The 13,090-nt window shown below is 48.5% G+C and overlaps 1 long non-coding RNA gene across 2 annotated transcripts in view; it reads left to right on the plus strand.

Moving 5' to 3' along the window:
- The first annotated feature begins 1,102 nt into the window (after nucleotides 1-1,102).
- Nucleotides 1,103-13,090, plus strand: part of LOC121042980 (uncharacterized) — a 91,865-nt gene continuing 79,877 nt past the window's right edge. Inside the window, exon 1 of one of the 2 annotated variants that reach the window (XR_005796599.1) lies at nucleotides 1,103-1,578. This is a non-coding gene — a long non-coding RNA (uncharacterized LOC121042980). The other variant, XR_005796601.1, reaches the window with a different exon arrangement.

The raw sequence follows: 13,090 nt of genomic DNA on the forward strand, positions 1-13,090 counted from the left end.
GAGAGAGAAGGAGAGACAGAATCCCAAGCAGGCTCTGCACTGTCAGCATGGAGCCCGACATGGGGCTCGAACTCATGCATCATGAGTTCATGACCTGAGCCGAAACCAAAGAGTCAGACGCTTAACTGACTGAGCCACCCAGGCGCCCCGAAAGGAATATTCTTTTTCCATAATTATTCTTGCTGTGCAGAGGGAATCACAGTTAAAGTAACAAGCTTCCCCTGTATGTTTCCAAGAGTTCAAGCAAGGATTGTTTGAGCATCTCCTGCGAACACCATTGAAAGGATTCTTACGTTGGGTGGGAGGCTCATTCCAACGAGACACTGCAGCAGTTTTTCAACACACAGCTAATTGCATAATGTAAGGTGAACCCAGGTTTTCATCTTTGTTCAGCTCTCAGATTCTATTTGTTCCATTAAAAACCATATTGGCTTTGGAGACTCATTTGGCAATATCACACTACAGCAACTTTACTCCTAATTATACTCCCCAGAGAACTCTCACGTGCAAAGGAGAAATGCAGCATTTGTAAGAGAGCAAAACTGCTAAGCCAAGTGTACGTCCACAGGAGAATGGACGAAATGAACTCCTACAAAGAGCGTAAACGAACTATAAATAAGTGGATTCGAGCGGCCTGTGCTACGTATAAATGAATCTCAGAAACAGTCTTAAGCATCAAAGCTGTCTCAAAAAGGTAGATATCGGATGATGTCACAAATAATGTCACATATTGTGCCAGTCAGGGTCCCAATAGGAAATGAAAGGCGAACTTGGAATTCTGGAAAGAAGGAAAGGAAGGCACCTTTTCTTTCCAGGGGTGGTAGGTGTGGTGGACTGTTTCATGGCCACAGATTCCCACATCACTCCTTCCATCCCGTGGTGGAATCTGTTTTTCCATCCCCATTCATCTGGGCTGGTTTTGTGACTTGTCTTGATGAGAGACTGTGACAAAAGGGACTTTAGGTAGGTTACACCGGGCCTGAAGTTTTCTCCCTTCGCACCTTTTTAAAAAATGTTTTATTTATTTTTTGAGAGAGAGAGAGAGAAAGCAGGGGAGGGGGAGAGAGAGGGAGACAGAGCATCAGAAGCAGGCTCTGTGCTGTCGGCGTGGAGCCTGACGCGGGGCTCAAACCCACGAACCTCGAGACTGCGACTTGAGCCGAAGCCGGATGCTTCGCCGACTGAGCCACCCCGGTGCCCCTCCGTTCACACTTTTGAAATGCGCTGACATTATACAAAGGGGCCTGCACCAACCTGCCAGAGGCCTTGTGGACAGAAAGACCCAACCGCCAGCCAGCGCTGACCGCCAGATGCGTGAGTGAGGCTGCCTGGGGCCCAGCCAGCCCCTAGCTGACCACGAGCGGGCTACCGATATATGAGGAGGGCAGCCAGAACTGCTCCGAGCCGAGCTTCTTAGCTGAGTCCAGCTCAGATTACCAACCCACAGGGTTAGGAACAAAACACTGGTTAATATTTTCAACTATTAAGTTTTGGCGTGTTTCGTTGGGAGTATATAATCGACTTAGAAGGGTCAAGGAACCCGGAAGAGGAGCTTGGGCGTTGAAGTACAGTGGCAAGGTAAGAGTTCCCGAGGCAGCGATGTCATGGGAGCCCGTGGGGGGCTGTGGCCGCACAGGGAGGCGCCTGGCAGAACCCTGGAGCCCCAGAAGGGGGGCAGGGATAGAATAGGGGAAGAGATACCCCAATCTCCCTCTCCTCCTCCCTCCAGTCTCCTGCCAGGCCCTCCTGCTGGCTGAGCCCAACCAGAAAGCAGAAGGCAAGGGGGCTTGGGTGATGCCATCGACGAGGCCAGCCTCCTTGGCACGAAAAATGGATCCGGGTGGGGCTGGGGGCAGACGGAGACTCGCGGGACATATGTTGTTGCTGAACAGCAGACTGTGAGAACATTTAAGGCAATGTGAGGCCGCCAACTCCGGATAGACTTTTGCCTCTGGGGAAGGAGGGATTTCTACCTGACGTGGGGCAGTGAGCATTTTCGCATGCGTGTTTCTGTACCTGCTCCATGTGAGAAGGAAGGAGAGGAGTTTTATGCAGGCCCGCCAGGCACCGGCCCCGCCACCCTGCTCTTCCGCAGATGCCTTGTCGAAGTTGGGTCTCCGTGCACCCAGGAGGGCGTGGAGAGGAGAAGGGGGAGGAGGCCGAGGCGCTTTCCCGGGCGCCGTTGCTTGGCCCGCGGCTGCTGAGTTTCACGCTTAGGTCTTTCCACCTCCAGCCTCTTCGTCTGGGTGACAGACCCTTCCTGGTGTCACGGCAGGTGAATAAGTTTTGCCCAGATCTCTCTGTCTGTCAGGGCCTCCCCCTGTCCCTCCACCCCTCCCTCCCCTTCTCCCTCCTTCCTTCGCGCACTTGAAGACGGGAGAAGCCATGAAAGGATCCCTGGATATTATTGGTGTAAAAGGAATGTTTACGGTAAAATAGGGTGTGTGAGGCCTGCCTTTTTAAAAACAGCACCTGGGGTGACGGACAGGCATGTTTTTCAAATTCAGCTGTCAAAGCCAGGGCAATCATCGCTGCCTCCTGGGTGGAAAGTGATTTACAATTTTCCTCTTTAGTGCCATCTTAAGACAAACAGGCACGCTTGTTTCCATGGAGAACCCCCTCTTCCCTCTGAGGCGAAAGCCCGCTTGACTGTCCTCCCTTCCTCCTCTCTTGCTCGCTTTCCGATCTCCTTCTTCTTCCTTTACTCCACAGTGTCTCTTGCTTTTCCCTCCTCCCAGCCAGCTTTCTGCCAGCAGCGGGGCAAAGGCACAGCCTGGGTCTCATTCCAGGGAGGGGTAAGGCTCGGCCCTCCCTCCTGCCCCTGCGGAGTGGTTCTTAGAATCCTCCGGGGCCTGAGAAGTTTACACCCTGGATCTGTGGACTGTTGTCTTCCTAAGAGCTTGTTCCGAAAAGAGCCCCGAGTGGCGAAGCAAGCCTGGGCCTGTGGCGGCTGTGGCCTGGTCCCCGTTCTGGTCCTGTGGCCACAGATCTGTGTGGCCTCAGGCGGTTCACTTCACTTCTCTGTTTCCTTCCTTGGAACATGAGAATAACTGTCCCAAGAGTTATCCTGAGAAAACGAGGGGAGAACCCTTCCTGTGGGTTCTGCAGGTCAGCAGCTGGCACCCTTGACTTTGGATCCTGAAGTTTATTTATTAACCGCCTTCATGGAGGATGGGAGGGTCCTTGGAGGAGACCCCCAAGAGGCCAGAGCAGAGGGGAAGCCTTGCCGTGGCACAGGCAGGCCGAGCCGGTGGGGCTGCCTTCCTGCTTTGGGTCTGTGGAGTTTCAGCGTGCCGGGGTCTGGGTCTGGGTGTTTAGAACAAAAGAGGAAGAGCGAGCTAGTGTCAGAGTGTGTGTCTGTGGCCTGTGAGTAGCTCTGAATGCGTGCCCTAAGTGTGTTTGTGTAGGGTGAAGGCGGGTCTTCCCGCACGTGAGCGTGCCGGTGTGTGCAAGTGGCTGTGTGTGTGTGCGTGTGCACGCACGTGCGTGTGCACGTGCATGTGCGCCCTCTCCAAGGGTGGGGGCAGGCAGTGTGAACAACAGCCACCCGTTTATTTCGCATCAGGTCCGGAGGCCCCAGTAACGATATGAGTCCTCCACATATGGTCAAAATAGCCCGAAGCTCAGCTCTGAGCGGATGGGGCTGGCCTGGGAGATGTGGTGCCCCAAACAGAGTCCCCTCTCTCCTTGTGCCGCCCGCCCGGGGGGGTGAGGTCTCCACCTGGGAGCAGATGTGTGTCCTCGTGGCTTAGTTCTGCTCTGAGGGGGGATTCGGTGTCAGGGACTGAAGCTCAGGTGTTCGCGCATTTCCAGAATTTGTCTGGTTTTAGTCCGGGTTTTGTTGTTGGTAACTGCAAGTATGTGTGTGCTCGGTTCCGGCTAAATATGTGATGGTGCTTCTTTCCTTTATCCTTGCTCCCTCCCTTCCCCCCTTCCTTCCCTCCCTGCCTCCCACACATACTGAGCACCTTCTCTGTGCCAGGCCATGTTCCATGGGCTAAGGACACAAAGATGATTCAGAAATGGTCCCTGTCCTTGAGAAACAGCTAGTGTATTTAGAAAGGAAGATAAGCCAAGAAGCTTCAGTAAGAGAACACAGCTATGGACGGGGCCATAGGGCATTCTGGGAGCACAGAAGGGAGCCCTTAGTCTCTCGGGGGCTCCGTGAAAGGCTTCCAGGATACCGGGTACTTGAACTAAATCTTGAAAGTCGAGGAACTCACCAGCTTGGGGAAGTGAGGATAATAAAAGCAATTTTGTAAGAATAGCTGCTACTTTCCAGCAGGTGGTACTTTGGGGGGTAGGACAGAATCATCTACTCACGTGTGGTGGACGCTAAGAGGTCACACAGTTCTTTGTTAAAAATGAGCTGTGACACGGCTTTGTACTAGAGGAGATACATTAACTGAAATGGCAAGCGATTCAAAGCAAACAGAGATTAGGAGGTGAGCCCCCTCTACATCTTTTTTTTTTTAATTATTTTTTATTTTTTATTTTTAGAGAGAGCACGAGCAGGGGAGAGGGCCAGAGGACAGAGAATCTTAAGTAGGCTCAACGCTCAGTGCAGAGCCTGATGTGGGGCTCAATCCCACAACCCTGGGGTTATGACATGAGCCAAAATCAAGAGTCGGACGCTCAACTGACTGAGCCACCCAGGCGCCCCCTTCTACCTCTTTTATTTGCCAATTTATACTTCCAAGGGAGTGAGTACAGAGAAGGGAATGAACAGTTACTGAGTACCTATCATATGTCAGGTAACTTTAAATGTTACCTCACCACAGCTCTGTAGTAGGGTTGGTTAACCCCATTTCATAGCTGAGGAGACTGAGACTCAAGCGAAGTTTCTTCCCTGAACAGCAGGTCTCCGAACCACAATCTATAGTGCTCTGTCGCCAAGCCTGTCCTTTGTAGGCATTGTCTACCAGAATCTTCTATTGTGAACGTAGCATGATGGCTAACAGACTTGTTGTCAAGGATCATAAACTTGGAATTCAATATAAAGTCACTATTATTCCAGAAAAAAAAGAACCTGGATGCCTGCTCCTTTTGAAAAAATAGCACGCCTTAGTGAGATGGGCTATTAATATACATTGTCATGACATCAGTATTGCAGGAGCCTACTTTTGGAGAGCCAGGATGCTGCTAATTTGCATACTGCTTTGCATTCATTTGCATCTGCTCTCCATATGCAAAATCAAATGCAGCTAATTAGTGCAACCTTGTTACAATGGGAAGCAGGCCCAGCCTTCTGTGCCAGGGCATACAGAGCCCAGAACAGGGACCGAAGCTACCCAAAGCCAGTCACTTTCTGGGTTGGACATGCCTGAGAGTGGAAAGAAGGATGCGTGCTCTGAATGAAAAGTAAGGTCGCTGAGTATCTCTAGTTTTCAAATATCCCTTTGAAGTAATTCTTGCAGACGGAGAGAGAGAGAGAGAGAAATCAAAGAATGTGACCAGAACTGCGCTTCAGGTAGAGCTTCTTGGAGAAAGGGCACAGGATTTGAAGCCCAAAGGCCTCAGGTGAAGTCAGCATTGGAGATTGGCTTTGCCACTTCTAAACTGTGGGACCTTGCGTTTGTGATGACATGGTGGGACCTAGAGGGCATTATGCTGAGTGAAATAGGCCGTACAGAGAAAGACAGATACCATACGATTTCACTTATACGTGGCATCTACAAAACAAAAGAAATGACCAAACAAACAAGGCAGAAACAGACCCCTAAATACAGAGTGCTGCCAGAGGGGAGGGGTGGGGGGGGGGGGATGGGCAAAATGGGTGAAGGGGGGCCGGAGACACAGGCTTCCGGTTATGGAATGAGTAAGTTACGGGAATAACAAGTATAGCGTAAGGAATACAGTCAGTGGTATAATAGCCTCGTGTGCTGACAGGGGGTAGCCGCACTGTGGTGAGCTGGGCAGAACTTCTAGAGCTATTGAATCACTATGTTGTACACCTGAAGTCAAGGGAACGCTGTGTGTCGACCATACGGCAATAAAAACAAACAAAACAGCAACAGCAGAAAACCAAACTGTGGGACCTTACACTTCATGGACTTGCGGGGATCACATGGGGAAAAACGGACGAGAACGTACTTTGTAAGCATCGGAGCGCAAAACGGAGATGAGGCCTCTAGGCCATGCGTCATTATGATGCAGGGTGTCCCAGATCCGGTCAGGGTCTGACACTCACAGTCTTGCAGGGTCCGGCCCCTGGATGTGATGGGAGGTGTGTCCGTGTCTGTGGCTGTGTCTGAGTCTGTGTCTGTGACCGTGTCTGTGTCTATATCTATATAAGCTAGCATTTAATGAGCACCTCAGAGGGACCAAGCATTGTGCTAAGTACATCGCATTCATATTTCATTTAATGGTTCCCTTGACCACCCTGAGAGGTGTGTATTTTTCTGACCCCATCTTACAGATATATCTCCGTAGCAAAAACATGCCTGCCAAGGGTGCGAGGATACTCTTGCCTAATGATCAGAACGCTCTTTCTCCTGAGCAGTGATGTTCACATTCGTGGTTTATGTCCCCCTGACTTCCACGTTTCCAGCCTCCGGGTAGATACGGTCTTTCCACTAAGCTACTTCTTTCAGATTTGCCTAGTTGGGATCATTTTGATTTGATCTTGGCTTTAGTGCTATGCCATGGGAGGACTCTTTTTTTCAACGGGTTGTTTTGATTGGACTTGAGTATTTCAGCTCCATAATAACAGGTCATCAGTAAGGATGGTCCATTCTGCGAAGAGCAGCTCCCATCTACCAAGGCAGATTACATTATTGCTCAAAAATACTCACTGTCTCTCGTGGCCGTAGGAGTATGCTTCCCATGGAGATAGGGCCTGGCCATGTGGCTTTGCTCTGGCTAACGACATGTAGGTGGAAATGATATGTGTCGCTACCAGGCAGAAGACAGCCTGCGGTTTGCTACATCTTTTTTCTTTCCTTTCTGACATGATGCTGGGCCATGCTCTGAATGGAGTCTGCTCCACAAATGGGTCGTGGAGGCGAGGCAAGTTGGAACCCGTGGTGGTAAGTCTTGTACATAGGAAATGAATCTCATATGGGGCGCCTGGGTGGTTCAGTCGGTTAAGCCAGCTTTGGCTCAGGTCATGATCTCACAGTCTGTGAGTTCAAGCCCCGCGTTAGGCTCTGTGCTGACAGCTCAGAGCCTGGAAGCTGCTTGGGATTCTGTGTCTCCCCCTCTCTCTGCCTGTCCCCTGCTTACACACACACACACACTCTCTCTCTCTCTCACTCACTCAAAAATGAATAAACATTAAAAAATTTTTTTAAAGAAATCCATCTTATATTGTCGTAAGCCTCTCAGACTTGGAAGATCATTTGTTATGGGAGAATAACAGCCTATCCTGATAAAAACATTCCCTTTCTTTTGAATATGATGTGTTTAACTCTCACAGGATGGCCTTTCTCCTAAATTCGGGAGGTACGTCATCAGCGCCCCTGTGAACGGACTGCAGTAATTAGATGGCTGGACGCTTACCCCAAATGGTTGCTGCTCACAATTTTTTGTACCTCCATTTTGGAAACTGCTTGACAGTTTGAAAGGTCCGGCTACTACTGATAACAGCTAATACTTCACATGCAGCGTCTTATTTAATCTTGGCAACAGCCACGGGAGGTGCATACTCCTAATTTTCATCTTCCAGACAAGGGAAACAGAAGCTCAGAAATGTTCAGTAATGACTCAGGATCACACAGCTAAGAGGAGGGCCAGGATGTAAATCTTCATTCCTTTCTGGCACAAACCCCAATGCCCTGATTTTCTGCCCATACTGTGTCCCATCGAAATGGATGTTAGCTGGCTGAGTCACCTACCTCGCTTATAGGAGGTGGCCACAGATATTCTGGCCTGCTAATAAAAATCGAAATAATTATTAAACAGTGAAAATGACATTGGAATTGATACTAGGAGTTAGGAGGGTCACTGTGTGGCTGTTTCTTATTAGCGACCCTACAATGTGACCTTGGGCTACATAGGTTTTCCTCGCTGCACCCTAGAATTTTCTTCTGCAAAATGGGGCACTTTGTCTCAGACCACACGGTTCGTGCATCTGGGCGACGTGATCCTTTAACACCCTGAAAGCGTATGCAGAATGATGTCTGTAAGTGTATTTTTTTCTGGGCAGAGGCTCCATACTCTCTTTCCAGTCCTGGAAGAGGTCTGTGGCCCCCAAGAGGCGCAGGACTTTAATTCTGTCTCCTTTGTAGAGTATGATTTATCCTTTTCCTGAGAAGCGGGTGTAGCGGCAGGGAGGATTCCGTCTGACTAAATCGCAGTTGAGTTGTGTAAGGTGAGTGTCAGATTTATCAAAGATTAACTGGAAGGCAGGCTGCATCACTTCATTAAAAATAATCGTTAAAAAATGTTTCTGTCTCACATTCCCGCGGCCCCCTTGCTGCTCACTCCGCACAGAGCTGTTCTGTCTCCCAGGCCAGGCGCTGTGTCATCAGTTGTGGCTGTTGGTCATTTCCTGTCTTACTCAGCCAAATAATCATGTTATTTTGACTGGGATGAGAACGCGTCCAGCACCATGAGCTTAGTCTCTCAGGAACTGGCAGATGCCTTTCCTTGAGTGTGGGAGGAAAGGAAACCAGCCGGGCTCTCTTTGCCGGCAGTTCGCTCTCCGATTCAGTCACGCGTTTTCTGTTTCCAGCCTGTGCTTACCGCACAGCTATCTACCTATCACACCTTGGCCACTGCTCTTGGCGCTGGGGCTACTGAGGTGAGCAATCAGACAAAAAGTGTCCCCACATCCCTGGAATTTATGTTCCGGTGGGAGAGATCAAATGTATTGGTAGAAGAGTTACTCAGAAAATATATGCTTCTTATACGCACCCTCAGGACAGGCTAGCAAGATGCCCTGCATAGTACGTGTCTCATGGGACAGGTGAGGGAACTAAGCATTCGTGACATTGAAATAGCTCAGCCAGTGTCACACGGCAGGTACAAGGTGGACCTTCACATCAGGTCCTTCTGACCCACATTGCTTCCACAGAAGCAGTAGCCGCCACCTAAAAGCTTATCATTCAGCTGTGACCCATTGGGCCAGGTGTTCCTGAGGCTGATTCCTTCCTGATGGAAGATCTGAGTTTATGTGAAGAAGGCTGACGCCCTCACCCTCTTTACAGCCAGTTTGGGACGTCTGGGGCCATTATTTTTTCAAATAACTGTTCTGCCCCCTTCCATCTCTTTACGTCTCCTTGGAGTCTAATTGTACACATGTTGGATCATGCTTGGTATTTTCTCACAGGTCTCTGAGCTTCTGTGTATTTTTCTTCCATACTTTTATTAATCTCTGTTGTTTGGATTGGACAGTTTCTCTTATCTTTCTATTGCACATTCACTGACTATTTTCTCGGTTCCTTATTTGGTCATTCATTGCTACCATATTTTGAAACTTTTGTCTGATAATTGCAACATCCGTTCTATGTATTGTCATTTTTTAAAATGTTTATTTATTCTCAGAGAGAGAGAGAGAGAGAGAGAGAGAGAGGGAGGGAATGTGTACAAACGGGGGAGGGGCAGAGAGAAAGGGAGAGAGAGAATCCCAAGCAGGCTCTATGCTCTCAGCACAGAGTCCAGCACGGGGCTTGATCTCACGAACTGTGAGATTATGATCTGAGCCGAAATCGAGAGTCGGACGCTTAACCGACTGAGCCCCCCAGGCATCCGTCTTGTTATTTTCTATTGCCTTTCTTCCTGAGTATGAATTCTTCTTATCTGTTTCTTTGCATGTGTAGTAATTTTTCATTGAAAACTGGGCAGAGTAGATAATACGTTGTAGTAACTGTGTATTATGTTGTGTTCTTCTGAGAATTATTAGATTTTTGTTATCATAAGCACTTAACCGCCTGCATTCAAAGGTGTGTAATAGCTGATATTTTTGCTCTATTCCCGTGGCTTCTCATCGCTGCTTCTTTACCCTGGCTCCCAGGGAGTCTTTCAGGTGCCTGTATAACTTGGTCATTGTCAAGAATTTGGACAGCGACAGGACTCATACTTCCAGTAGTTTTTTTTCCCCCTTGGGTTCCCCTCCCCCCCATTTCTAATTTGTCTGGGTTAGTAGGTTCTGTCTCCAGAGATTTCAAGCCCATAAGACTTCAGCTTTCTGCTGCCCAAGCTGCGCGAAATGGCTCAGAGTTAAAACAACAAAACAAAAGAAAACTGAGCATTCGTCCCTTGAAGCTCCGTCTTTAAAGAACAGACTTCCTCCTGATCTCTTTATGCTTTTTGCTGGCCCGTCTGCCTCTCTCCCATGCATGTGTCGTGTAGCTGTCAGCCAGCGATTTGGGCAGAGTTTCTACTCAGTGTTTACTTCTCACTACTTCAGTCATTCTCTCGTTGCCAGGAATTCCTCTTTAAATTTTCACCTGCTTTCATAACCTTGTATTCTGATCTCTGGCTCCTTGGGCCACAGTTGTAGCCATGGGGATTGTGGAGAACACGGAGATCAGAAAGCCACGAATTCTGAATTCTTCTCCCTTACAGTTGTGTGTGTGTGTGTGTGTGTGTGTGTGTGTGTGTGTGTTTCAAGATTAAATTCTCCTCTGGCTTCTGCCTTTGGATGCTTTCCAGGGTCGTTAAATAGTTTTTTTTTTTTAATTCAGTTTTCATAATAGTCATCTGCAGTAGGATTCATGTGACCACTTCATTCCTGCGCCAGTGCTCCTAATAAGATTTGACTCTGGGAAAAATTTAAGACGCGCAGGGTGGGGTGAAGTGCTTGTCTACTTCAGACGTCGTGCTCAGCTGCGTCCATGTGTTGGACTCTGGTCTTGTGTTATTCTTCTTAGTTCCCTGTGTAAGTCATGGAGGCTATGTCCTCAAGCCCTGTGTAAGTCATGGAGGCTATGTCCTCAAGTAAAACGTACGCTCTTGAGGGTAGGGCTCTATATGTGGTAGAGATAGAGTAGACAAAGAGGCAGCAGGGATCATAATCCTTGCTTGCAAGAAGTCAGTCCCACTGGGGTGATGTGTAGATAAACCTGAAGGTACTGTGAATAGGTCAGCGCTGTCTGTTGTGCTGTTTGCTTTGTAATAGACGAATGGAGTCATAGACGATTGAATATAATGGCACTTGTATCCTGCATTTTGAAAATCCAAATTTATGCAACCCAGTCACGCTCTTTTTTTCCCATCACTCTCCTCTTTTGCATGTATGATTGGTCTATATTGGTTTTGGATGCCAGTACCATCCTCCCTTCTGGTCCAACATCCCAGTGTTTCCTTCGGGAGCCATCCCTGACTTAGCCACATGAGTGGTGATAGAAGGGGATGAGTACGTGCACGTGCTACTTAGAGTACCCCCATCTTCTGGCTACAATGATTAGTTGAAGAATGCAGTGTGATCCAAGTTGGTCCCCTGAGATTCACTCCCAAGACTATTGTTAGAAATTTCAGGAAAAACATGTTTTCCTTCATTTGGGATTGACACGAGAAGGTAGGCTATAACCCCTGTTAACTTCCCACTAGCAGTAACTGCTCATGACAATAAAAGCAATGTGGATCTGGTCACTTCTTCCTTTAATATTGTTTCTGGAGCTATGACACCTCTTGGGAAGAGTCTGCTTCAGGGAAACTGACACATGAGAAGTCAGACATGAGAGGTGGTAAGATAAGATATTAATTTGGGCTCCTGAGAGCAGAGCTGCCTGAAATTTTTCATGCCGGAAGTGTATACCCAAGCTTCTTAGTTACCTGTGCTTATCAATTCCTTTTACGCTTACGCCAATTTGAGCTATCACTCACTTATGAGTGATATCACTCATGATAAGTGATATCACTTATGACCCAAGGAGCCTTGCCTAAAAGAGCCTTGTCTCTTCGGCCCCTGCAAGATAAGGTGAGAACTTACGGGTTTCATGATTGTAGGGGGTTGAACAGTGTCCCGACAAAATTCACATCCATCCGGAACCTCAGATTGTGACCTTATTTTGAAATAGAGTTTTGCAGCTATAATTAGGTGAGGGTTGGGATGAGGCCATGTGGATTAGAGTGAGCTCTAACTCCAATGGTTGGTGTCCTTGTACGAAGATGTGAGAACACACGGAGACACGGAATAGAGGGTGATGCGAAGACGAGGGCGGAGATTGGAGTGATGCGCCCACAAGCCAAGGAAGCGAAGGATCGCCAAGAGCCACCAGAATTTGGAAGAGGCAAGGAAGCATCCTCTACTAGAGGCTTCAAAGCAGCACAGCCCTGTCAACACCTTTGTTTCAGACTCCTGGCCTCCAGACTCGGATAGCATCAATTTCTGTTGCTATAAAACCCCAACTTTTGGTCATTTGTTACAACAGCTGTAGGAAATTAATATGATGGTCTGACTCCCGCTTCCCTTTCCAGCTTCCTTGTAGAGGCAACCGGGCAGAGTGGATAACCCTGCAGACCTTCAGTCGGGCTTCCTGGATTCAAAGTTTCGCTTTTTCACTTCGCCGTTCTGAGTCTCATTTATCGCATGGAGCCAATGATAGTAATAACCCACCCCTGCAGGTTGTCGTGACAGTTAAAGGAGTCTGAATGTTGCCGTCCTTAAGGCACTTTTGGGCACAAACAAAACACTCTGGAAATAACTGTTACTGTTGTGGTTGCGGGTGTGGGTGTGTACTGTCATTCTCATCCCTGCTGCCTCCTGCTCTGTTCCCACCAGGGCCACCTCCTTCGACTATGGAAAAGGATCCGTAGTTCCTCAAATGAAGTTGAAGGGCGTTTAAAGAACCCCTTGCCCAGGATCAATGAACTCCTCTGAGTCAGATTTGGAATTCAGATCCTGACTGGCCAGCCTCTGCCCCAGGCACTATGAATCACTCCAGAGCAAAAGTAGTGAACGGCCTGGAAGGATCTTCTCTATTTCCCTCTCTAGCTCTGTCAAGCCTGCTGATACTGTTCAGTCATCAACCTGTGGTCTTGGGGGATGGAGTGCACGCTGCAAAGGGGCGGTGGCTTTTCCTGAGGCCAGCCAGACTCTCCTTTCCTGGGATAAGAGGCTTCTCTTCCTGTCTCTAAAATCCGGAAATAGCTTTGTTTTCTCGGGGAGGGGGCGGTTTTAAAAACCCATTGCTTCCATTTGTGA

The sequence above is a fragment of the Herpailurus yagouaroundi genome, unplaced genomic scaffold (genome assembly GCF_014898765.1).
Source record: "Herpailurus yagouaroundi ecotype Mexico unplaced genomic scaffold, PumYag 186, whole genome shotgun sequence".
NCBI classification, from domain to species: Eukaryota; Metazoa; Chordata; class Mammalia; order Carnivora; family Felidae; genus Herpailurus; species Herpailurus yagouaroundi.